The sequence below is a fragment of the Rhineura floridana genome, chromosome 6, assembly GCF_030035675.1.
Source record: "Rhineura floridana isolate rRhiFlo1 chromosome 6, rRhiFlo1.hap2, whole genome shotgun sequence".
Lineage (NCBI taxonomy): Eukaryota > Metazoa > Chordata > Lepidosauria > Squamata > Rhineuridae > Rhineura > Rhineura floridana.
In genome coordinates this window covers 21,759,916-21,784,745 of record NC_084485.1, presented here as the reverse complement: position 1 = coordinate 21,784,745, position 24,830 = coordinate 21,759,916, and positions in this window count along the sequence as shown.

The window sequence follows — 24,830 nt, the reverse complement described above, 5'->3', positions numbered from 1 at the left end:
GCCCCAGATGCCTGATGGATCCTAAAGGATTCCTGAATGCGCTGGGAGATTTGGAGCCTGCTGAAGGCCCCCGGTCGAAACCCTGGTGATGGAGTGGAATAAGGAGATCACTAGGGCAGTAGACCGGGTGGCTCCGAAACGTCCTCTCCCACTGAATAGAGCTCAGATAGCACCCTGGTATACGCCACGGCTCCGGGGTCTGAGACAGGAGGTGGAAATCTTGCTCTGAAGATGGACACTGGTTAGAGCAGCATTAGCTGCCTACCAGGTGGCAACAAGGGCAACAAAGAAGGAATTCTTTGCTGCTTCTATTGCGTCTGCAGAATGCTGTCCCAGGAGGTTGTTCCAAGTGGTCCGACATCTGGTCGGTCCAGTTGTTCAGGAACCCATGGAGCATTCTAAAGCCTCCTGTGACACATTTGCTAAACACTTTGCCGATAAAATTGAGCGCCTGAAAAGCATGATTCCGTGCGCCGTGGATACAGGAAGTGAGCCAGAGCTGGCCAGTTGCATTCCGGTACGGTGGGATCAGTTTCAGCCTCTTCCCTCTGAGGAAGTGGACAAGGTGCTCTCTACTGTGAAGCCAACCACCTGTCTGTTGGATCCTTGCCCCTCGTGGCTCATTATGAGCTGCAAAGAAAGACTGAGCGAAGGGATCAAGGCAATAGTAAATGCATCCTTGGAAGAGGGTGCAATGCCATTAGCCTTCAAGGAGGCAGTCATAAAGCCCATCTTGAAAAAGTCCTCCTTGGATCCCCAAGAGTTGAATAACTTCCGCCCAGTCTCTAATTTACCATTTCTGGGCAAGGTGATTGAGTGAGTGGTGGCCAAACAGTTACAGACACACTTGGATGAAGCTGATTATTTAGACCCATTCCAATCGGGCTTCAGGACTGGACATGGAACTGAAACAGCCTTGGTCGCCCTGGTGGATGATATGAGGAGGGTGCTGGATAGGGGAGAATTCACCTTCCTCGTCCTCCTGGACCTCTCAGCGGCTTTCAATACCGTTGACCATGGTATCCTTTTAGATCGCCTAGAGGGATTAGGAATAGGGGGCACTGTTTTACGGTGGCTCCTATCTCTCAGACAGGCACCAATGGGTGGCATTGGGGGATGAGGTTTCAGACCCTTGGTCTCTCAATTGCGGAGTGCCACAGGGCTCTATCCTCTCCCCCATGTGATTCAACATCTTTGTAAAGCCGCTGGGGGCCATCATCAGGAGATTTGGGCTGCGGTGCCACCAATATGCGGATGACACTCAGCTCTATCTCTCGTTTAAGTCCTCACCAGAGTTGGCTGTGGACACCATTTCCAAGTGCCTGGAATCCGTAAGTGAATGGATGGGCGAGAACAGGCTGAAGCTAAACCCCGACAAGACCAAGGTGTTGCTCATGGGTGACAGGAGAAGGTTGGGAGACGTTGACTTGGTGCTTAATGGGGTGAGATTACCCCTCAAAGACCAGGTCCGCAGCCTCGGGGTCATTCTTGACTCCCAGCTGTCCATGGAGGCTCAGGTCTCGGCAGTGAGCCGGGCAGCTTGGTATCAATTACATCTGATAAGGAGACTGCAACCCTACCTTCCTGCCCGTCTGCTCCCACGGGTGATACATGCCCTGGTCTTCTCCCGCTTAGACTACTGTAATGCGCTGTATGTGGGGTTACCCCTGAAAACGGTCCGGAAATTACAACTGATACAGAATGCGGCGGCACATTTGATTAAGAACAGCCGTCGCCGTGATCATATCACTCCAGTGTTAGTAGATCTACACTGGCTACCAGTTGTTTACCGGGCCCAATTCAAGGTGTTGGTGTTGACCTTCAAAGCCCTATACGGTTTCGGCCCAGTTTATCTGAAGGAGCGCCTCCAGCATCACCAATTATGCCGCCTGACGAGATCAGCCACACAAGACCTCTCGGTCCCACCAGTTAAGATAGCGAGGCTGGTACGGACCAGAGAGAGGGCATTTTCGATTGTGGCCCCTACCCTCTGGAATTCCCTTCCTTTTGACCTTCGCCATGCCCCTTCCCTGATAGGTTTCCGTCGGGCCTTGAAGACCTGGCTGTTCAGGCAGGCCTATGGGATCTCTGGGGTGGGTTGCTTTTAATACCGGTATATTAATTATTGTTTTGGTTTTCATTGGTTTTTATTGTATTTTACTATGTAAATGTACGTCGCCTAGAGTGGCCGTTAATTTGGCCAGATAGGCGACTCATAAATAAATTTATTATTATTATTATTATTATTATTATTATTATTATTATTATACAATAGACTAAAAAGTCTCAAGCTAGACTATCAGGGACCCTGTGGCTTTGTTATTTCCAGGGAGCCAAGCCCTAGTATCCCTGCAGCTGTCTTCTTTTGTATTCTTCTTTTGTTTTCGTACTTTATTGGTTTTAATTATATTTTCATGGTAACACATTAAAATTTTATGTGAACCACCTTGAGGGCAGTGAAGGAGCATAAACATGTAAGGTAAACAATGAACACTGAAACCCATGAGTGCAGGGAACTCTCTCTCGCAGCCGATCCAGCTGGCTTCAGCTCTACCGTGCCTTCAGGGCTGTGGAGTCGGTACACCAAACCTTTGACTCCAACTCCGATTCCAACTCCTCTATTTTTCTACTGTCCGACTCCAACTCCGACTCCACCCAAAATTGCTTCCAACTCCACAGCCCCGGAAAGCGCTGTAAATGTCTTTTAAGATTGGAAGCTCTCATAGGAGCATTTTTATCGCTGCCTGAATATGCGCTGATCTTGGCCTCACAGCATTTGTCTTCATCTGGGTCCTGTGTCATACACTGATGCACAAAATGTTTTCCATCTTGAGTTATGGTGAAATGCTCAACTATAGCTGACCATGGGAAGCTTCTTTGACATTTTGAATTTATATTTTAAAAAATTTGTCAATCAAAATTTATTTTGAAGCCGGAGTCGGAACATTTCTACCGACTCCGACTCCACCCAAAATTGCTTCTGACTCCGACTCCACGACTCCAACTCCGACTCCACAGCCCTGCGTGTCTTAGCTGATTGGTGGGAGAGCCGAAGACGGCTTTCCCTTGCCAATGCAGTTGGGAGGGCACTTTAAGGCTCCCAGTTGTGCACTGGCAGCTGTGTCTCTCTCAGCCTCACAGGTGGGGCAGGTGGGTGTGGCTTGGGGAAAACAGCTTCGCAGGCCAAATTTGAACCCCTGGCGGGCCACGTTTGGCCCACAGGCCAGAGGTTGCCCACTTCTGGTCTACTCCTGGGATGGCAGACTTCAGGCTTGGGGGATCCATTTTGGTTTTTTTCCTTAACCACAGCTCTAAAGTCCACTGTTCAGAGCCAGGTGCAAAATGGTGGCTCAGGCAGATGGACATATGCCAAGAATGAAAGAACAGGCAGTGGCACCTGGTGGAGCATGTGGGTGGGGCAGCCTTGCTCTCTTGGCTTCCCAATACCGCGTGTCGCTGCCAGTTACCGAGGAAGAGGTCAAGGAGTTGGGGAGTTCAGCCTCATGCGGAGTGGCGGCAGAGGCAATCCAACACTCCCGATGCTGCATCTGCACTGTGCTGAGTTGCCCACTGCCTCCCACCCTCCAGTAACCGGCAGTGACACAAGGTGTTGGGAAAGCAAGGCTACTAGAACCAGGGTGCCTCTGAGCACATGCTGAGAATAGAAAAATACACTTCTGGGTTCCTCCCCAAGTGTTCTTATTCAAACAGCCTAATTTAGAGGGAACAGGGAAGGTTTTTAGTTGCTGCCAGCGATCGACATTTCTGACAATTTCAGTTCTCTCCTGTTGTCAATTTTCCAATCTTAAATTCAGTTCTCCACATTTCTGCAGCAATTTGCTATTTTTTCAAAAAAGAAGATCCTCATGAAATGTCTCCAGCATTTGAGTGCAGAATAAACCTATTTCTGTAGGCAGTTTTGACTAATGTATACATATGTGCCAGTGTTTTTTCATCATATAATGCATATTGATATGTTATTTTAATGCATATATTCATTTTTATGCATGCTTTCTCCTAACATAGGCTTTTTTATAAACATAGTTTGGTTGGCAACCTGCATTGCAAAATTCAAATAACTGTGAATTTCAAAGATGGCTGTGTTTGGTTCAAATTTTTTCAGAAAGTGAGAATTGGATAGATTCAGTTTGAAAAGCAACGTGAATCGAATTTCTCGCCCATCCCTAGTTGCTGCTGTTGTCAAAAATACCTTGCCATTGCACTGTAAATCACCCACAGCTCTACCATTAGATCCTGACCTACTTCCTGCCCATCCCAGGTCTATGCTAACTGGCAGCAGCTCTCTAGGGTTTCTAAGAGTCTTTGCCCCTCCTACCTTGATTTGAACTTAAGACTTTCTGCATGTAATGCGTGTGCTCTACCACTGAGCTAAAGCCCATCCCCAAGGAACAAATGTTCTCTGTGATCTCTCCCAGAATGTCTGCATGGAGCACAAGGTCTGCTGGGTAGCAGAGGTTCAGGCTCTCCCTTGAAACAGAACCCTCCTTAGTCAGCAGATCTGCTGTTGCCACCCTTGATGATCTTCTGGCTGGAGAAAGCTCTGTTTCAATTGGCAGCACAGTCTGCTGCTTGAGATGGATTTCTCCTTCCTCATTGGCAGATTTGCAAAGGCCACAGCAGATCTGCAAGCTAGAGAGGGCTCCATTTCAAGGGACAGCCTGAAGCCCCCCAAGTCAGCCTAACAACTCATGCACTGAGTATCACGAGTATTCCGTGGCTGCTCTATATGGGTGGAAAAGCCATAGTTGTAAAGAGCATCAATAGAACATTCCAGGAATGGGGGGAGGGAGGCAAGGAGGGGTAACTCAGGGTGCCTCCAGACTGTTACTATTTTGCAGGAGGGATTCAAGTGCAAACTGGAAATGTAGGTTTGCACCATTAAGGTGGATTAAAATGCTCTGTTGCCCCAGCACAAAAAAAATCCAATTTAAAAAAATTACTTTTTGTAGTTAGAAGAGTGAAGAGAGTAAGGGGGAAGTGCCCTGAGAAGTGTGGACAGGAATGTGGGATTTAAAGCCAAAACTCTCAAATTTCCACTTTCCAAAACCATATGAGGACCAAAGGAAAGTAATCCTTTAAAATTTGCGGTGTCCTGAATTTTGCAATGCACTTCTTCAACCAAACTATATTTACAAAAATGCATATATTTTGAGAAAATGTGCATAAAAATGAATATATTAGTGATAATAACATTGCAAAATGTGTTTGTTGTTATGTACCTTCAAGTCGATTATGACTTATGACCCTATGAATCAGCAACCTCCAATAGCATCTGTCGTGAACCACCCTGTTCAGATCTTGTAAGTTCAGGTCTGTGGCTTTTTTTATGGAATCAATCCATCTCTTGTTTGGCCTTCCTCTTTTTCTACTCCCTTCTGTTTTTCCCAGCATTATTGTCTTTTCTAGTGAATCAGGTCTTCTCATGATGTGTCCAAAGTATGATAACCTCCGTTTCATCATTTTAGCCTCTAGTGATAGTTCTGGTTTAATTTATTTTAATACCCAAATATTTGTCTTTTTCATGGTCTATGGTATGGGCAAAGCTCTCCTCCAACACCACATTTCAAATGAGTTGATTTTTCTCTTATCCACTTTTTTCACTGTCCAACTGTCAGCTCTACACTGCATCAGCAGTGTCAGGGGGGGCCGGAAATTCCTGGGTCTTTGGCAGGGAAGGAAAGTCCTTAGCCAGCAGTCGGGTTGTAAATCTGCCAGGCCTATCCGAAGCGTACTTGCCGAGTCAGAAGTCCAGAAGCAAGGTCAGTGGAGGTCCGGGATCAATTGCCAAGGAGGTCAGGCAAAGAGATGCTGCAGGGAAACTAGGTCTACACAAAGCCACGCCTGACGTTGGAGTCAGCAACAAGCTGCAGCCAAGGTGTGCCTTATAAAGAGCAGGATGGACAGCAGGTGTGAGCCCTCAGCGTTTGGGCCTTAAGGAGACAGGTCTGCCTCTCTTCTGCCTGACCTTCTGCTGTCTACGTTCTGCAGGTGAGGGGGGAGTATCCTGTTCACTGTCTGTGTCTGGCTGCAGGGCCTCTGCTGTCCCTGGGGTGCTCTGCAGCTGAGGGGCAGAAGGAGCTGGATTCTCAGGAGGCTCCTCCGTGTCTCCTGCTGCTCCTGGGTCTGCTGCTGTTACTCCTGAGTCGTCCTCATCTGAGGAGTCCTCTGGTGGAGCCATGACACTATCCCCCGCCCCACGACCAACCCTCCGCCTCCCGCCGGGGCCCGGCTTATCCGGGTAGCGCTGGTGGAAGCGCCGGACCAGACGAGGGGCATGCACCTGCGCCGCATCTTCCCATGAGCGTTCCTCAGGGCCGTACCCCTGCCAGTCTATGAGATACTGGAGGCGGCCCCGATGCCTCTGGGAGTCCAGGATCTGTGCCACTTCGAATTCCTCTTCCCCGTTGACTTGTATCGGTGGTGGGGGCCGTGGTTGACTACCCAAGGGTTGAGGCGGGAGAGCAGGAGTCAGCAGTGATCTATGGAAGACAGGGTGAATGCGGAAGGAGGCAGGGAGTTGGAGCCGGAACGCCACCGGGTTAATTTGCTGGGTGATCTGGAAGGGACCTGCATTCCGAGCCTCCTGCTTGTGAGACGGCTGTTGCGAACGCAGGAATTTGGTTGAGAGCCATACCCGGTCGCCTACCTTCAGCGGCGGGCCTGGTTGGCGGTGGCGGTCAGCAAAGCGCTTATACGCGTCCTTGGCCTGCTCCAGCTGCTCCTTCAGGACTGCCTGCAGGGCTTGCAACTCCTGCAGCATGACATCCGCAGCGGGGACCGGCGACGGGGGTCGCACTGAGGGGAAGAATTGGGGGTGGTAGCTGTAAGAGGCAAAGAACGGGGTCTGGCGCGTGGAGGCATGCGCGGAGTTATTATACGCGAACTCCGCCAGCGGTAACAGATCCACCCAATTGTCCTGTTGGAAGCAGGTGTAACACCGCAGGTATTGTTCGACGGTGGCGTTGGTACGTTCTGTTTGTCCATCTGATTGAGGGTGGTGGGCGGAGGACAAGTGGATCTGGACGTTCAGGGCCCGAAACAGGGCCTGCCAGAACCGGGCGGTGAACTGGGCTCCTCGGTCAGAGATCAGGTGGTCGGGGAGGCCATGTAACCGGAAAACCTGGGTCAAGAACAGTTGCGCAGTTTCTGGGGCAGAGGGTAGGCCAGCACAGGGGAGGAAATGGGCCATCTCGGTGAACAGGTCTATGACTACGAGGATGGTGGTCATTCCCCGGGAGGCTGGTAAGTCCGTGATAAAATCCAGGGAGACCGAGCGCCAGGGCCCGGGGGGGGTAGGCAGTGGGAGCAGGAGCCCCGGGGTCTTGCCGGGGTGGCTCTTGGCTCGCTGGTAGGTATCACAGGCCGCTACATAGTCGACGTCCGCTTGGACCCGGGGCCACCAGAAATCCTGTAGGACCAGGTGGAGGGTTTTATACGTTCCAAAATGCCCTGCCGACTGGCTGTCATGGCAGAGGTGGAGCACCTCTCCCCGCAGAGCTCCCAGGGGAACGTACAACCGGTTCCGGTGATACAAGAGGCCCTGCTGCAAGGAAAAGGGGCTGTCCCAGGCGGGCATCCCTGCCTGGAGCTGTCGCTGCTGGGCCAGGGCGTAGGGGTCCTTTTGCTGCTGTTCCTGCACCCGGTCCAGGAGGGGTTGTGGCTGGTGGGTAGCGGCGAAGTTCTCTGGGCGAAGAATTGGGTGAAGGGGGCGATCGACGTGCTCGGCTCGGTATTCTGGCTTGCGAGAGCGCGCGTCTGCTAGGGTGTTTCGGTGGCCAGGGAGGTAGGTGACCGTGAACTGGAACCGGGAGAAAAACAGGGACCACCGGATCTGGTGTTGGTTCAGCCGTCGGGCACTTTGCAGGTGCTCCAGGTTTCGGTGGTCTGTTCGTACCTGGACCGGATGGCGTGCCCCTTCCAGGAGATGACGCCAGGTCTCGAAGGCTACTTTGATGGCCAGTAACTCCTTCTCCCAAATGGTGTAGTTCTGTTCCAAAGCGTTGAGTTTGCCGGAGTGGAACGCACAGGGGAGCAGGGACTGCTTGCTCCCCACCAGCTGAAGTAGGACCGCTGCCACTGCCTTATCTGATGCATCGGCCTCCACTATGTAAGGTCGGGTAGGGTTGGGTTGCTGGAGGATGGGTTCAGATGTAAAGGCGTGTTGGAGGCACCGGAAGGCCTGTTGAGCGGCCTCGGTCCAAACAAACTTCTCTTTGCCTTGAAGCAGGTCTGATATGGGCGTGGTGAGTTTGGAGAAGTGGGAGATGAACCGGCGGTAATAGTTGGCGAAGCCCAAGAAGCGCTGCACATCTTTGGGGCTTCGCGGAGCTGCCCAGTGGAGGATGGTCTCAGTTTTGGCGGGGTCCATCTGGATACCCGAGGGCGAGATCCGATGGCCTAGGAAATCCACAGTCGTGAGGTCAAAGGCGCATTTTTCGAGCTTGGCGAAGAGGCGGTGCTCCCGCAGGCGCTGCAGCACCGCTCGAACGTGCTCCTTATGTTCCGAGGGGTTCCGCGAGTAGATCAGGATGTCATCCAAGTAGATCACCAGGAAGCGGTCTAGGAGGTCCCGGAAGATGTCGTTCATGAAGTGCTGGAAGACGGCAGGGGCGTTGCACAAGCCAAACGGCATCACGGTGTACTCAAAGTGCCCATAACGGGTGCGGAAGGCCGTCTTCCACTCATCGCCCTTCCGCATACGCACCAGGTTGTAGGCCCCTCTCAGGTCTAGTTTGGTGAAAATGTGAGCGCCCCGCAGCCATTCTAACAGTTCTGGGATCAGGGGCAGAGGGTAGCGATTCCGAACTGTAATCTTGTTGAGGGCGCGGTAGTCATTGCACAGCCAGAGTTCCCCACATTTCTTTTTGACAAAGAGGACAGGGGTGGCTGCAGGGGATGTGGAAGGGCGAATGAACCCTCGGTGCAGGTTCTTGTCGAGGAACTCTCTGAGGGCTGCCAGTTCGGGTTCTGACAGGGAATAAAGCCGGCCCACGGGAATCTTGGCTCCGGGGAGCAGATCAATGGGACAGTTGTAAGGACGATGGGGCGGCAACTGGTCTGCCTCTTGCTTCCCAAACACATCTGCGAACTCCCGGTACTGTTCCGATAAGGCCTCGGGCACGGAGCTTGCCTCCTCGGTCATCAGGATGCGCTCCTTCGGCCTCCAGCAGTTGGCTTGGCAATAGGGGGATCTGAGGGTCAGTCGGCCCGTGGACCACTGGATGATGGGGTCATGCCACTGGAGCCATGCCAGGCCCAGCACGACTGGGAAGTGGGGTGCGGCAGCCAGGTAGAACTGGAGGCTTTCCTCGTGCTCCCCCAGGGCCATGTCGAGCGGCACTGTCTCCTGTACTACAGAGCCCGAGGCGAGAAGCTGGCCATCAATAGTCTCCACCAGGAGGGGGCGGTGAATGGGTTGACTAGGAACCCGGTGGAGCTTGGCAAAGGACACATCCATAAAATTGCTGGTGGATCCTGAGTCCAGCATGGTGGGTACTTGTAGGGTCCCCCTTCCGGAGACTGTCAGTGCGATCAACACGGTCAGATGCTTGGGCGGTCAGGAACTGAGGTGGCAGGCCCCTTGAACCATGAGGTTGCCCCGGCTCAGGGGCCTGTGAAGGCCGGGGCATGGGCGTTTCCCGAGGCAGGGGCTGTGGGTCGTTTCGCGGAACACTGGGCTGCAAAATGTCCCGGGGCCCCGCAATACAGGCAGAGGCCCTGTTGCCGGCGTCGCAGCTTTTCGGCCGCAGAGAGACGTGGCCGAGCCCCTCCCAGCTGCATCGGTTCTGCCAGGGGTGTAGGGTCCTTGCCGACAGGCTCCAAGGGCCCAGCCACTGGGGCTGATGCTCTGTAGACTGGCCGGGGTCGGTTGGCAGCATGCCTGCTTTCCAGCCTCCCGTCAATCTGGAGACACAGGCGTATGAGGGCTTGCAGGGTTCCAGGGCGCTCCACCCTAGCTAGCTCATCCAGGAGCTCATCCGACAGCCCCTCCTGAAACTGGTCCATGAGAGCGGCTTCGTTCCAGCCCAGGGTTTGTTGCAATAGACGAAAGTCTGTTACATATTCCCCCAAGGAGCGTTGGCCTTGCCGCAGCCTGCGTATCCGGCGGTTGGCTGTGGCAGATTGGACTGGGTCCTCAAACATAGCCTTCAGTTCTCTGGTGAAGGCGGCTAGGTCGTTGAGCACGGGGCTCTGCTCGAGGAGCAGGGGCATGGCCCATCTAGCTGCCGCCCCGGTGCAGAGGTTAATCAAGAATCCCACCCGGGTCTTATCATCTGGGAAGGCCTCTGGGCGTAACTCCATGAAGAGCTGGGCCTGGGCCAAGAAGGCTGAGAGCTGGTCGGAAGCCCCAGTAAATTTCTCTGGGAGAGTCACAGGGCACTTGGCTCTCCCTGTAGGGAGAGGGGGTGGGGCTGCTGCTAGCTGGGTTTGCAAGCCTTGGACGGCCAACAGCAGCTGGTCTACTTGTGAGCGCAGGAGCAAATTTTCCTGCTGGAGTGGCTCCCTGGTCAGCACTTCCCCCACTCCTTTGTTGCCTGCTTTGTTTGGGCTGACTGCAAACTGTCAGCTCTACACTGCATCAGCAGTGTCAGGGGGCGCTGGAAATTCCTGGGTTTTTGGCAGGGAAGGAAAGTCCTTAGCCAGCAGTCGGGTTGTAAATCTGCCAGGCCTATCCGAAGCGTACTTGCCGAGTCAGAAGTCCAGAAGCGAGGTCAGTGGAGGTCCGGGGTCAATTGCCAAGGAGGTCAGTCAAAGAGATGCTGCAGGGAAACTAGGTCTACACAAAGCCACGCCTGATGTTGCAGTCAGCAACAAGCTGCAGCCAAGGTGTGCCTTATAAAGAGCAGGATGGACAGCAGGTGTGAGCCCTCAGCATTTGGGCCTTAAGGAGACAGGCCTGCCTCTCTTCTGCCTGACCTTCTGCTGTCTACGTTCTGCAGGTGAGGGGGGAGTATCCTGTTCACTGTCTGTGTCTGGCTGCAGGGCCTCTGCTGTCCCTGGGGTGCTCTGCAGCTGAGGGGCAGAAGGAGCTGGATTCTCAGGAGGCTCCTCCGTGTCTCCTGCTGCTCCTGGGTCTGCTGCTGTTACTCCCGAGTCGTCCTCATCTGAGGAGTCCTCTGACGGGACCATGACACCAACTTCCACATCCATACATACAGATCGGGAATACCATGGTATGAATGATCCTGACTTTAGTGTTCAGTGATACATCTTTGCATTTGAGGACCTTTTCTCGTTCTCTCACAGCTGCCCTCCCCAGTCCTAGCCTTCTTCTGATTTCTTGACTATTGTCTCCAATTTGGTTAATGACTGTGCCGAGGTCTTGATAATCCTTGTATTCAACGTCCTCATTGTCAACTTTAAAGTTACATAAATCTTCTGTATTCTAAAATGTGTTTATTGGCAGAAATTTGTATTACAACATTGAAGAATTTTTATGAGGATTTTTTAAAAATTAAAAATTGACAGAAATGTGTAGATCTGAATTAAAGATTGGAAAAATGAGAAATGGAGAGAACTGAAATTGATAGATTCTTCCATCCCTACACAATGGGGACAATTGGGACAATGTCTAAGCAAATCAGGACGAATGCTCATTGCTGTAGAACCCCACGCAAACAAATCAGAAGAAATGTTCAGTACTGACTGGTCATAGCCTAACCTCCGCAGAATCATCGTGTGAGCAAATCAGGATGAATGCTCAATAAAGAGATCATCTGGAGGAGCTCTCGCCCTTCCTTTCTTCAGAAGGAAGTGGTATCGTCAAAGCAAAAGGCTTATAATTGCCACACCTTGTGCCAACTCCATGGTAAGAGAAATGATTACAAAATTGTTCCTGACCAAGGACTAGTTCTCTGATCAAGAAGCTATATACACATACACGTATTATACATATTTAATCGTTGTTAAAAAGCCAAAAAGGCAAGTTGTTAAAAGCAGTTTCTTTGTTCACTAGACTTTTACTGTTTTTGTTTTTCTTTGTTGATATTTTTTTAAAACCTAGATTGCAAGTCTGGGAAAGGGGTCAGGGCCTCCTGTTGCAGCTTGTTTGTGGTGCCCGCTTGTGTTAAAGCGAGGGAGGAAGCACCACATAAATAAGAGAATGAAAGCAGAGAGCATTGGCTTTAAATAAAAATGTATGTCCTCCACTGAGAGAAAGAGCAAGGTTTTCTATTTCTTTTTCTATCAGCCCCCGGGGCAATGATGTTTTGAAAGCTTAAGGCAAGGCAAGAGGGCTTTTAACTAAGAGGAGTATTATTCATGTATTCCATCTTCTTCTGTATCAGGTCACAAACCCTTTGCATGGGAAAGCAGAGCACCTTTTGCTTTGACTCTGCTTAAGGGATGTTTTGTCTCTGAAAAATAGAATGAAAGCCAAGAAGACATAATCATTTTGAGAGGGTTTCAGTTCATTTAAGACTTGGATATTCTGGAGGTCCTCAAAATCAGGAATAGATTTTTCATGTTTTTTTTAAAGAAATCATGCTATTGTTGTTGACACCCCACCCCAGGGGAAAAAAACGTCTCACAATGTTGCCACTCTTAGAAATGACTTCACAAACTTGATAGAACATTGTCACTAACTTGTGATAAATACAGTAATTAACCTAGTGATATAAAGTTGTGTGTGTGTGTGTATACATCTCTCTATCTATATGCTGCAATCTATACTAATAAATCAAGTGAATGGAGGCATAACCTCCTGTAATCACAGTCAAAGCCTTCTCCATTTACATGGAGGAAGTTGTTCCTTTTTGATTAGACTAATTGCCCAAATCTTACTCTGTATTAACTTCACTGATCCTTTAATGTTGTTGTTGTTTTGTTCCCCAGAATCAGGGATGGCCAGCTTCCGTATCCTCAGGGAACACTTGACTTTTCCGATGCTAGTTTGTGTAGTTTGTTAACCCACTCACAGATGCTCAAGCTCTGTGATAAACTTAGCATCACTGAGCAGTGAAATCATTTTGTATATGGAGTACGTCATATAGGGAAGTTGGAGAATTCCACCAAAAATGGAAAAGGAAGCAGCATTTGCTGCAGTGCTTGTATTTTTCTGTGGTCAGGCATGGAAATCAGTCAAATGAATATGAACAACGTCATATGTAATTAATGACTTTTTTTTTACATTCCTTGACATTGAAATGAAGGTAAGTAATATGTAATTAATGACTTTACATTGAAATGAAGGTAAGTTATACAAGTTATGTAAATAGTTACACTAAACAGCAAACAGCGGGATGAATAATGCAGTATTTGGCAGAAACCAAACTGCAGTGGAACAGAAAAAGCGCTGATTGTGAGGTCGGAACAGAAACCACTGGCTACTTACTTCCATAAGCCTGAGTCAGGTTTGCCCAAAACATTTTGTTACTTGGTGTCCCTCTCCCTCCATTCCACATACAGAAACAGCTGAATATTACTGCTTCACCACTAGAAATGCTCTCCAGCACACTTGAGGGTAGCCGGCTAGTTCAGGGGCTGCAGAGCACACACAGCCCTGCCTTCCAGTGGCGGGGAAAGGCCAGGGGCTCAGAAGGAAGAGCCAAGGGGCTGCTGCCATTGCCCCCAGCCCATCCACTTGAGGCGCTTGCCTGACTCTGCATACTTTGCTGGAGAACTGCATTACAAAATTCAGAGATGTGCGCATTTCGAAGGATGGCTGCGTTTCAGGTTGTGTATTGATTTGGAAAATGCAAATTAGGTAGGTTCACCTTTAAATGCAAACTCAGTTGAATTTCTCCCGCATCCCTAGTTCAGGCACATTAAAAAAACAAAACAAAACCATGACCTTGAGGCTTATGTTGGGAAGACTCCTCTGAATGAACTAAGGAAAGCATGTGGTGCCTTTAGAATGCAGACCATGTCCTCAATGGTTCTTGAGGGCTGTAACAACAAGCTTCCAGTTGGACAAAAGCCTTGGAGAGGCACAGCGGAACTGTTTGAGGATTTACTGCATTGTCTCCTGAACGCTAATCTTTACACCAGCTTTTGGGAGGAATTAAAATCCTCTATTTGTGCCAGAAATTATTTCTTTATTCCCAATATTTACATCTCATCTTTCTGCCTGACAACAGGCCTCCATGGCACCTGACAAGTGAAACCTGATACAGACAAACACAGCAATACGCTTCTTTTAAAAAGTGAGTTATGAAGGATTCAGGGAGAATGAAGATTCAAAGTGTCTTCCGCCTGGACCTTACAGGCTGCTGCTGCTACTGGTCTGTTTAAACTGCTGCTCTTCCATGGAGACCAAAGGACAGGGGTGGAGAACCTCAGGCCTGGAAGTTGAACATGGCCCTCAAGGCCTCTGTACCTGGCCCTCAGGACTCTCCACTGACATACCCCTCACTGGCCCCCCTTCACACTCTCCTTGAGTCTTTTTGCCTGGCTGGAAAATATCCTTGAACTCTGTTGACACCTTTTGCTTGCCTGGATGGCGGATAGAGAGGGTGTGTGTGTGTAGGAACTAGATTACTGTAAAAGGTATCATTTACAAGGCTATGCCACTTTTAACAAGTTATTTGATTTATTTATTAAAGTAAATAGATGGAAGAAAAAAAACATGTTAAAAGGCCTGTCTAAAAAGTTTGTTGGTTTTCAAGAGACACCTGAAAGAAAGAAGGGATGCTTCCTGATGAACCTCTGTTGCTGGGTTCCACGGGGCAGGGCCTGTCACACTAAAGGCTTGGTCCCTGGTGGAGGCCAACCAAACCTCAGGGGTGTGGGAACCACCAAATGTGCCTCATCAGAAGATCTCAGTAATCGAGATGAAACGTAGGCAGTCAGTCAAAGCTTAAGGTGCTTTGGGACCAAGTTGTTCAGGGCTTTGTGAATTATTTATTTATTTATTTATTTTATTTATTGAATTTATTAGTCGCCCATCTGGCTGGCTGTCCAGCCACTCTGGGCTACGTACAACATAGGCATACAATACATAGGCATTAAAAATCTAAAAACAATAAAGATAAAATCTAACCCACCCCAAAAGCCTGCCTGAAGAGCCAGGTCTTCAAGGCCCGGCGGAAGCTCATCATAGAGGGGGCAAGGCGGAGATCATTTGGGAGGGAGTTCCACAGGGTGGGGGCCACAATTGAAAAAGCCCTCTCTCTAGTCCTCACCAGTTTGGCTGTTTTGACTGATGGGATGGAGAGAAGGTCTTTTGAGGCTGATCTTGTATTAACAAAAGTACCTTGATCCTGGCCCTGTAGCAAATTGGCTACCCCGGGAGGGTTTTAGTCCCTGAGAGGATGAGGCAGCTAGACTATCTGCAGCTCCTCCTGATCATCTGGGGAGGGGCTGATGAAGGCTATGGGGAGAGGAATGGTGATGGAAGTGTCTATTCCCGAGGCCTTAGATGTTGTTGTTGCTGCCAGGGCCAATCCAAGATATTTTGCTGCCTGAGGCAAAGGACGAGATAGAGCCCCCTCCTTTTCCACATACAGAATCCAACCAGCCAGGTTCCTCAGAAACAAGATCACTTCAATGCTGGCGATCATTCAACACCTTACCCCCATTTCCCAGTCCTCATCTTCTGCAGTCTCACTCTGCCTAATGGTAGATCCAGTTCCAGTGGCTGCTGGTGTGGGTTGTTCCAACTGCTGACTTCCCTCCGGGTCAAAGGCAGTCCAACCATGCAGGCAAACTAGGCAACTGCCTGTAACATTTATGTCAGCGTCTTGGAGACAATAGACAGCCTGCACTTTTGGAGAAGCTGCACAGAGGCAGTTTAGCAGCCTGCCAGCTGAGCGATATCATCCCTTGCAGTCCAAAGTTGTTTGATGTTCCTCAGCTGCCAGGGGCACAGCTGAAAATGGAAGGGGGCGATGAATATTAAAAAGGAAAATGAGAAAATAAGTATCCTAGACAACTAACTATGTTCTACTCAGAGTAGATTCACTGAAATTAACGCATCCAAGTTAGTCATGCTCATTAACTTCAGTGGGTCTACTCTGAGAAGAATGAGCAATGGCTACAGCCTTTAATAATTTAGTGTGCTGTTATTACGCTGCTGCTCAGCATATTGAGACGATATGAAGGGGTGTAGAAGGGATTTTAACTTCCTGAGGTCAGCAAATATTGTCGGCCAGCCTCGAGCTGGGTCTATATTCTGGCCAAAAATTTTTTATGGGCTGTTGCCATATATGAGGAAACTTCACAAAAATGAGGGGATTGGTAAAAAGAAAGCTGAAAAACAAAGTCCAGAGGGTCACATCACTCGAAAATGCTTGGAAGTTGTTTAAAAACACTATATTAGAAGCTCAACTGGAGTGCATACCGCAGATCAGAAAAGGTACCGCCAGGGCCAAGAAGATGCCAGCATGGTTAACGAGCAAAGTCAAGGAAGCTCTTAGAGGCAAAAAGTCTTCCTTCAGAAAATGGAAGTCTTGTCCGAATGAAGAAAATAAAAAAGAACACAAACTCTGGCAAAAGAAATGCAAGAAGACAATAAGGGATGCTAAAAAAGAATTTGAGGAGCACATTGCTAAGAACATAAAAACCAACAACAAAAAATTCTATAAATACATTCAAAGCAGGAGACCATCTAGGGAGACAATTGGACCCTTGGATGATAAGGGAGTCAAAGGTGTACTAAAGAACGATAAGGAGATTGCAGAGAAGCTAAATGAATTCTTTGCATCTGTCTTCACAGTGGAAGATATAGGGCAGATCCCTGAACCTGAACTAACATTTGCAGGAAGGGATTCTGAGGAACTAAGACAAATAGTGGTAACGAGAGAGGAAGTTCTAAGCTTAATGGACAATATAAAAACTGACAAATCACCGGGCCCGGATGGCATCCACCCGAGAGTTCTCAAAGAACTCAAAGGTGAAATTGCTGATCTGCTAACTAAAATATGTAACTTGTCCCTCGGGTCCTCCTCCGTGCCTGAGGACTGGAAAGTGGCAAATGTAACACCAATCTTCAAAAAGGGATCCAGAGGGGATCCCGGAAATTACAGGCCAGTTAGCTTAACTTCTGTCCCTGGAAAACTGGTAGAAAGTATGATTAAAGCTAGATTAACCAAGCACATAGAAGAACAAGCCTTGCTGAAGCAGAGCCAGCATGGCTTCTGCAAGGGAAAGTCCTGTCTCAGTAACCTATTAGAATTCTTTGAGAGTGTCAACAAGCATATAGATAGAGGTGATCCAGTGGACATAGTGTACTTAGACTTTCAAAAAGCGTTTGACAAGGTACCTCACCAAAGGCTTCTGAGGAAGCTTAGCAGTCATGGAATAAGAGGAGAGGTCCTCTTGTGGATAAGGAATTGGTTAAGAAGCAGAAAGCAGAGAGTAGGAATAAACGGACAGTTCTCCCAATGGAGGGCTGTAGAAAGTGGAGTCCCTCAAGGATCGGTATTGGGACCTGTACTTTTCAACTTGTTCATTAATGACCTAGAATTAGGAGTGAGCAGTGAAGTGGCCAAGTTTGCTGACGACACTAAATTGTTCAGGGTTGTTAAAACAAAAAGGGATTGCGAAGAGCTCCAAAAAGACCTCTCCAAACTGAGTGAATGGGCGGGAAAATGGCAAATGCAATTCAATATAAACAAGTGTAAAATTATGCATATTGGAGCAAAAAATCTTAATTTCACATATACGCTCATGGGGTCTGAACTGGCAGTGACCGACCAGGAGAGAGACCTCGGGGTTGTAGTGGACAGCACGATGAAAATGTCGACCCAGTGTGCGGCAGCTGTGAAAAAGGCAAATTCCATGCTAGCAATAATTAGGAAAGGTATTGAAAATAAAACAGCCGATATCATAATGCCGTTGTATATATCTATGGTGTGGCCGCATTTGGAATACTGTGTACAGTTCTGGTCGCCTCATCTCAAAAAGGATATTATAGAGTTGGAAAAGGTTCAGAAGAGGGCAACCAGAATGATCAAGGGGATGGAGCGACTCCCTTACGAGGAAAGGTTGCAGCATTTGGGGCTTTTTAGTTTAGAGATAAGGCGGGTCAGAGGAGACATGATAGAAGTGTATAAAATTATGCATGGCATTGAGAAAGTGGAGAGAGAAAAGTTCTTCTCCCTCTCTCATAATACTAGAACTCGTGGACATTCAAAGAAGCTGAATGTTGGAAGATTCAGGACAGACAAAAGGAAGTACTTCTTTACTCAGCGCATAGTTAAACTATGGAATTTGCTCCCACAAGATGCAGTAATGGCCACCAGCTTGGATGGCTTTAAAAGAAGATTAGACAAATTCATGGAGGACAGGGCTATCAATGGCTACTAGCCATGATGGCTGTGCTCTGCCACCCTAGTCAGAGGCAGCATGCTTCTGAAAACCAGTTGCCGGAAGCCTCAGGAGGGGAGAGTGTTCTTGCACTCGGGTCCTGCTTGCGGGCTTCCCCCAGGCACCTGGTTGGCCACTGTGAGAACAGGATGCTGGACTAGATGGGCCACTGGCCTGATCCAGCAGGCTCTTCTTATGTTCTTATGTTCTTATGATGCTTGATTCTGTAAGTGTGATTTAATTTACATATCAAATATTGCTACTTCTTATTGATGTTTATTTATTTATTTATTATATTTGTCGTTTTTCTTCATAAAAGTGAACCCCAAGTGACTTGCAATCAATACAAAAGTTAAAACCAATATAAAAACTTAACAAAACAAAACGTTAAAGACACATAAATATAACAGCAGTGGAGCAACTGACCCCTTAAAAGAGGCTACAACATCAAAAGCCCTCCAGTTATGAAGTTAGGATTCCTTTAGTCAAATTGTTATGACCGCTGGTCAGAAAAAAAAAGTTTTTCTTTCTCTGTACGTATGAAATGTACATGGAGAGTCTTTGCTTTTGCTCCTTATAAGTGAAACTAGGAACAAAACAAACTTTTTTTAAAAAAACCTCATCTTGATTAATCTTTAGTAGGATCACCAGGTATTAGTTGCTTCGGTGGCTGGATCCAACATGCTGACTGGCCATCTCTGTCTAAATCATGGATGGGGGATCTTTTCAACACTGACTAGCTGTGGCTGTTTAGGGTTTCAGACAGGGAATCTCTCCCAGCTAGGGATGGAAAGATCCGTCAATTTCAGTTCTCTCAGTTTCTCACTTCTCTAATGTTAAATTCAGTTCTCTACATTTCTACAGCAATCTGCGAATTTTTTTTTTTAAATCCTCATGAAAATTCTCCACCATTTTAGTGTGGATTTCTCCAAATAAACACATTTTTGCAGGCAGATTTGACAAAGGTACACATTTTTGCAAGCCATTTCTCACCACATCATGCCTTTTTGCATGTTATCTTCACTCATATATTCATTTTTATATACACTTTCCCCTAGTATATGCATTTTTGTAAATATTGTTTACTTGGCAAACTGCATCCCAAAATTCTAATAAATGCGAATTTCAAAGGATGGCTGTGTTTCGGTTCTCATATTGTTTCAGAAAGTGTGAATTTGATAAATTCTGCTTGAAATGCGAACTGAATCAAAATTCTTACCCATCCCTACTCCCAGCCCCACATGCAGATGCTGAGACTTAGAACCGGGACATTCTGCATTCAAAGCAGATGCTCTACCACTGACCTAGAAGTTCAGCCCTTGCCCTGGGGTTCCCCAGCAGGGCTTTTCTTGTGTTCTCTTATTAAGCACTGTGCCCCGTAGTTTTTTAAGAAGCTTTATTAAAGCCAGCCTCCTCCCTTAGCTCCAATTTTGTTTCCGCACTGGTCGATCTAAGCATGTACAATTTCACACATTTTGAACAGGATTCGGCGCTTTGTGGAACAAGCGATCACCCCTGCAATGTCAGCTGTAGCCACTCTAATTATCGCTGGCAAAATTCAGTTTGTATAGCGAATGCTAAGGTCACCAAGAAAAAAACCAAAAATAAAAACCAAAAGCAAAAACGATCTAGAAGGGGAGCCCTTGACATCTCCCATTCTGCCGACTAACAGGAGTTTTGATATGGCATTCACAACAAAGTCCCAAAGAAAGAAATAGTTCTAAGACTTTAAAGTCTTCCCTTGAAAGCAGGGGTGGGAAACGTTTGTCAGCCCAAGAGCCAGGTTCCTACATGGGCAAACATCCAGGGGCATCTCACTGTGGGTTGGCACCGGCCAACAGATCCCATCCCTAGGGTGGGGTCAGACAGACAAAAGTGAGCAGAATGACAGATTCTTACCTTCATACAGCACGCTGCATTCTACCACACAAAAGTCAGCCAGAGGTTTCTCTATACACAGACATGCACACATCTCTCCCTCCAGGAAAGCAAGAGGCTCGATCACAGTCGAAAGGCACATTCCAGCCAGGCAAAAACCGTTGGGGAGGGTGGGTAGCAGGGCCGGTGAGGGGTGTGGCCAGGGGAGTGGGTGTGGCCTAAGGAGAGCTGAGGCCCAAATAGAGAGGCCAGGAGGCCTGGACTGGACTCCCAAGCCTGAGGTTCTCCACACATGGTCGAAATCCTATAAGATGGGGTTAAAAATACTTTTGATAGTTTGCATAACCATTTCATAGTCAAACTTCTTGAGCTGATGGCCACATAAAGCATGTGAATGAACAGAGAACCCAACATGCGCAGAAGAAACACAAATAATCTGTCACGAGGAGGGAGGTTGTGTGCATCGGCCTGAAATAAATCCAATAGTCTTTATTTTTTGCAGGTGTCTAAGATTAGCTGCATCTTCTTTTTAAAAAAAGGCTGGATTTAGTAACTGCGTTATCTTCAGAATTTTGTTCTTCTTATGCATGTTATATTACACAGGAGAATGACTGGAGTTGCCATAACAACTCTGACTTAATAGGGTGCCTATAGAAATGTCTAATTCTATGGGCCCCAGGTAAGAAGTAACTTCGGGGGGAGCAAAGGCACTTACCTCCTCAGTTTTAGTCTGCCTTTGTCATCCCATCAAGCAAAATTGCTCCCCGCCTCAGTGTGTGGTGGGTGCAATATGTATGGCCTCTATCCCCATACACAGGTTTTCTTTACTTTAACGGTCAATGGAACAGTCACTTAGGACATAAAACCTTCCATATTGGACCAAAGGCCCATCTAACCCAGGATTCTGTTGCCATGGGGCCAGCCTCTGGGAAGCCCAATGGTCTTCATCTGCTGATGCTCCCTGGCAAATGGTCTTCAGTGATATACTGCCTCTGAACCTGGAGCTTCTAAAGAGCCATGGGGCCAGGGGTGCAGTGCTCCAGGGTTGGGGTGGTGGACCAAAGACCCCTTACTTTTTTGGGAGCAGGGTCCCAGCCAGGTCCGTATGTATGAGCCAATGAGCATGAAAGAGGAGCGTGTTAGCCACTGTGAAGAGTCCTTGTCCTTTCATGTTAATTGGTGTAAACAGATGAAAGGAGGTGAGTCAACCACTGAGAAGACTCTTCTCAGTAGCTAACACAGTCTCCCCTATCATGCTGATTGTCTGTTGTAGTGGAGTGAGGACTCAGAGATGACATGAGGAACAAGGACGATGAGAAAAAGTGGATATTGGGTGTGGCTGTGAGGGAGCATGGTGTGACTATCATGGTGGGATCTGCCCTTCTGAATTTGCTACTACACTACTGATAGTGACTAATTGCCATTGACAGACCTATCTTCTACAAATTTGTCTAAGCTTTTTGGTTTCCCGTTGGTTTCACCCCAACACTTCCTTTTGTTAGTCTGACCCAGATGGCAACTGCCTAGGCTCCCAGTCAATGGCAGCAGTTCTTTGAGACACACAATATATATCCGGCTCTTCCTACAAGGAGTTAAAGAGAATGTACAAGAATCTCCCCCCCCATTTTATCATCCCAACACTCTTGTAAGGTAGGTTACACTGAGAGAGAAAGGGAGAGAAAGTGACAGAGAATAAAAAAGGACCCAAGATCACCTAACAAGCACTCACCCATCCAGTTCTGACACATTGAAAGGTTAGAGTCTTACTCTTATGCCACATGGTTTCCTGAACTCATTGTAGGGCTCTTCCAGATAAACTCTTTACTGAGCCTTCATCCTGATCTGCTTGCTCAAAGTTTATAGGGAGGTTGAATTGTATCCTGTCTATATATTGAGCATTTGTTCTGATTTGTTTGCAGGGAGGTTATATGACAATGAGTATTCATCCTGATTTCCTTGCAGGGAGGTTATACGTCTTCCCGTAACTCATTTGTTCATCCCATGCTTATGGCAAAGTCTGCTTTTTAAAAAGTGTTTTTTGTTGTGCTAGGGCAATAGAGTGCTTTAATCCATGTTAATTGCATGTATCTAAATTTCCTGGTATGAACTTGAATCCCTCCCAGAAATACTGATGGTTTGGAGGCACCGTCACAGGGCAATCCAAACTAAGGGTGGAAAGATTGCTTCTCTCCGTCTCATTTTTTGCAAGCCATTTCTTGTCATATAATGCATTTTTGTATGTTATTTTCACTCATATATTCATTTTTATGCACACTTTCCCCTAATACATGCATTTTTTGAAAACATTGGTTGGCAAACTGAGCCACAAAATTCAGATAAGTACAAATTTCGAAGGACGGCTGTGTTTCGGTTCTCATAGTGTTTTGGAAACTGCAGATTTGATAGTTTCCGCTTGAAATGTGAACTGAATCAAAATTCTCACCCATCTCTAACTGCTGGGATGAACAAATTTGGAATAGGAGGATCTCAAGTGGTCCTGGCTGAGCTGAGGTTGGGCCAGGGCTGAGCCAGTGTAAGTCCATCCTTTCAGCTCAGCCAGGTAGACAGTGGAGTATGCCCCTCAACTCGGCTGAGCTGGGTCTATGCTGGCTCACCTAGGGCTCAGCCTTGTTCCCTCATGGTCTCAGTTCACAGCTCGTGATGGTACTGTAGACATTCCCAATCAGGGCTGAAATGTGGCGCGATGAGGCACAAACCAGATGTGGAGCAGCGTGATAAAATGCAAAAGGGGTCCAGGATCGCTTTTCTTTTAATAGTTCTGTGTAGAAGAGAGAATTTTGGCTGATGCAGAATGTCATGCTGGGGAGTAAAAGCTTCACTGGCTGATACCTTCCCTTCTGTTAGAGGAAAAGGGGCCTCGCCTCCTTCATATATAGTCCCCTCAATATTTCTTGACTGTGATGTATTCACTGTTGTCATTCAGCGAGTAACTTAAATCTGGCCGTGAGAAAAGTACCCAGGGGAGGAGAGCCTGGCTGGGAGTCCAGAGCCTGTGAGTTCAAATCCCCGCTCATGTCTCCTGGGTGTCAAGGGCCAGCTAAAAGATCACCCCACAGGGAGTGGCTCAGGGGTTACATGCCCTGCCACCTGTGCAGCCGTGGGCAAGCTGCATAGTCCCAAGGAGCCCAGTTGCCCCCCAGCTGGCAGTTGCAGACAAGGAAGGGGCTGGCTTGTGCAGCTGTGGCAAGCTGAGCAGGCCCTAGCCAGCTGGCGAGGACTAGCCTCAGAGGAAGGCAATGGTAAAACCACCTCTGAATACCGCTTACCATGAAAACTCTATTCATAGGGTAGCCATAAGTCGGGATCGACTTGAAGGCAGTCCATTTCCATTTCTGAATCAGCACAAACTGAAGCAGCCTCATCTGCCTCTTCACCTCTTGGGAGTGAGTGCCCAAATTATTTATGACATCAAAGTATTTTTGCAAGGACAAGAGTCTGAGTCACTAATAAGGGTGTGAGTCTGGAACGGAAATAAGAGATTAGGCACTGGGAATGGCGGCAACCCATGCCAGTTTGGAGGAGGAATGTGACCCTCTGGCTACTGCCTTCTGTGACTCCCCTAATCCAGTTTATATGGAGTGCGTCCTACTGTCTGTATAAAATATACTTCATCACAGAATGTGATCTAGTCTTCTTATAGGTTTGCTGATATGCAAAACTGTTCATCACTGCAACTGTCTTCATCATCTTAACAACTGCCTTTTTTCTTGCAATGCTACTCTGACATTTGGGGATCAGTTTGAATCAGGACTCATCAAGCCAGTCAGGGTGATGCAGACTGTGATTCCAGGCAAAATTCAGTAAACTAAGAGCGGGTGAGGAGAGTAAGTTTCTAGTCCATATAGCTTGCTGGAAAGCATGTGGGCATCACCTAACTGAATCTCAAAAGACATGCTGCTAGGTGAATAAGCTTCTCAGTGAAAGGAGGCAGAGATTTAAGTCTCTTTGTCCTTTCCTATGACAGGCAAATATAGAATACATTAAAGTTGCATAAATGTATATAAGCTGCAAAACCCTTTTATTGATTTGCTTCTTTTTGGCACAGAGTATCCACATCCAGTAGAGTAGTGGCAAATTCAGAAGTGCAGGGTCCCTTTATGTTAATCACATACACAACCCTCTCCCCCCTTTTGCTGCTGGGTTGAGAATGAGATCCTTGTTAATGCCTTCTCCCACAACAACAGAGATCCCTAGGAACCAATAAGCATGAAAGAGGAGAGTTTTAGCTACTGAGTCTTCTCAGTGGCTCTCACCTCCTTTCACTCTGATTGGCTAATAGGATGCTAGAGACATCCTATTATATACTAGGGTTGCTAGGTTCAGGGCTTGAGACTGATCCTGTATCTACAGAAGACCTCTTGGTTGTTGTATCTTTAAAAGTTGTGCAGGGTAAAGGGAGAATTCCACCTTGTGGTTTTTCCCATTACAGGGTTGCAAGAACACCTGCACTTGGCTCACTTTCTCTTCTCCTAGAGATACAGGATCAGGATCAGGCCCTGAACCTGGCAACCCTAGTATATACAGAATGCCTTTCCCTTAACTCTAAAGAAGCTACAACCTGATCTCTCACACCTGGGATGAGGACTTCAGGGCAGAGGCTATTGTTCTGAGGAAATGTGGAGACTCTGTAACTCTTCTGAATCAAGCACTGGCTACAGAAAGCA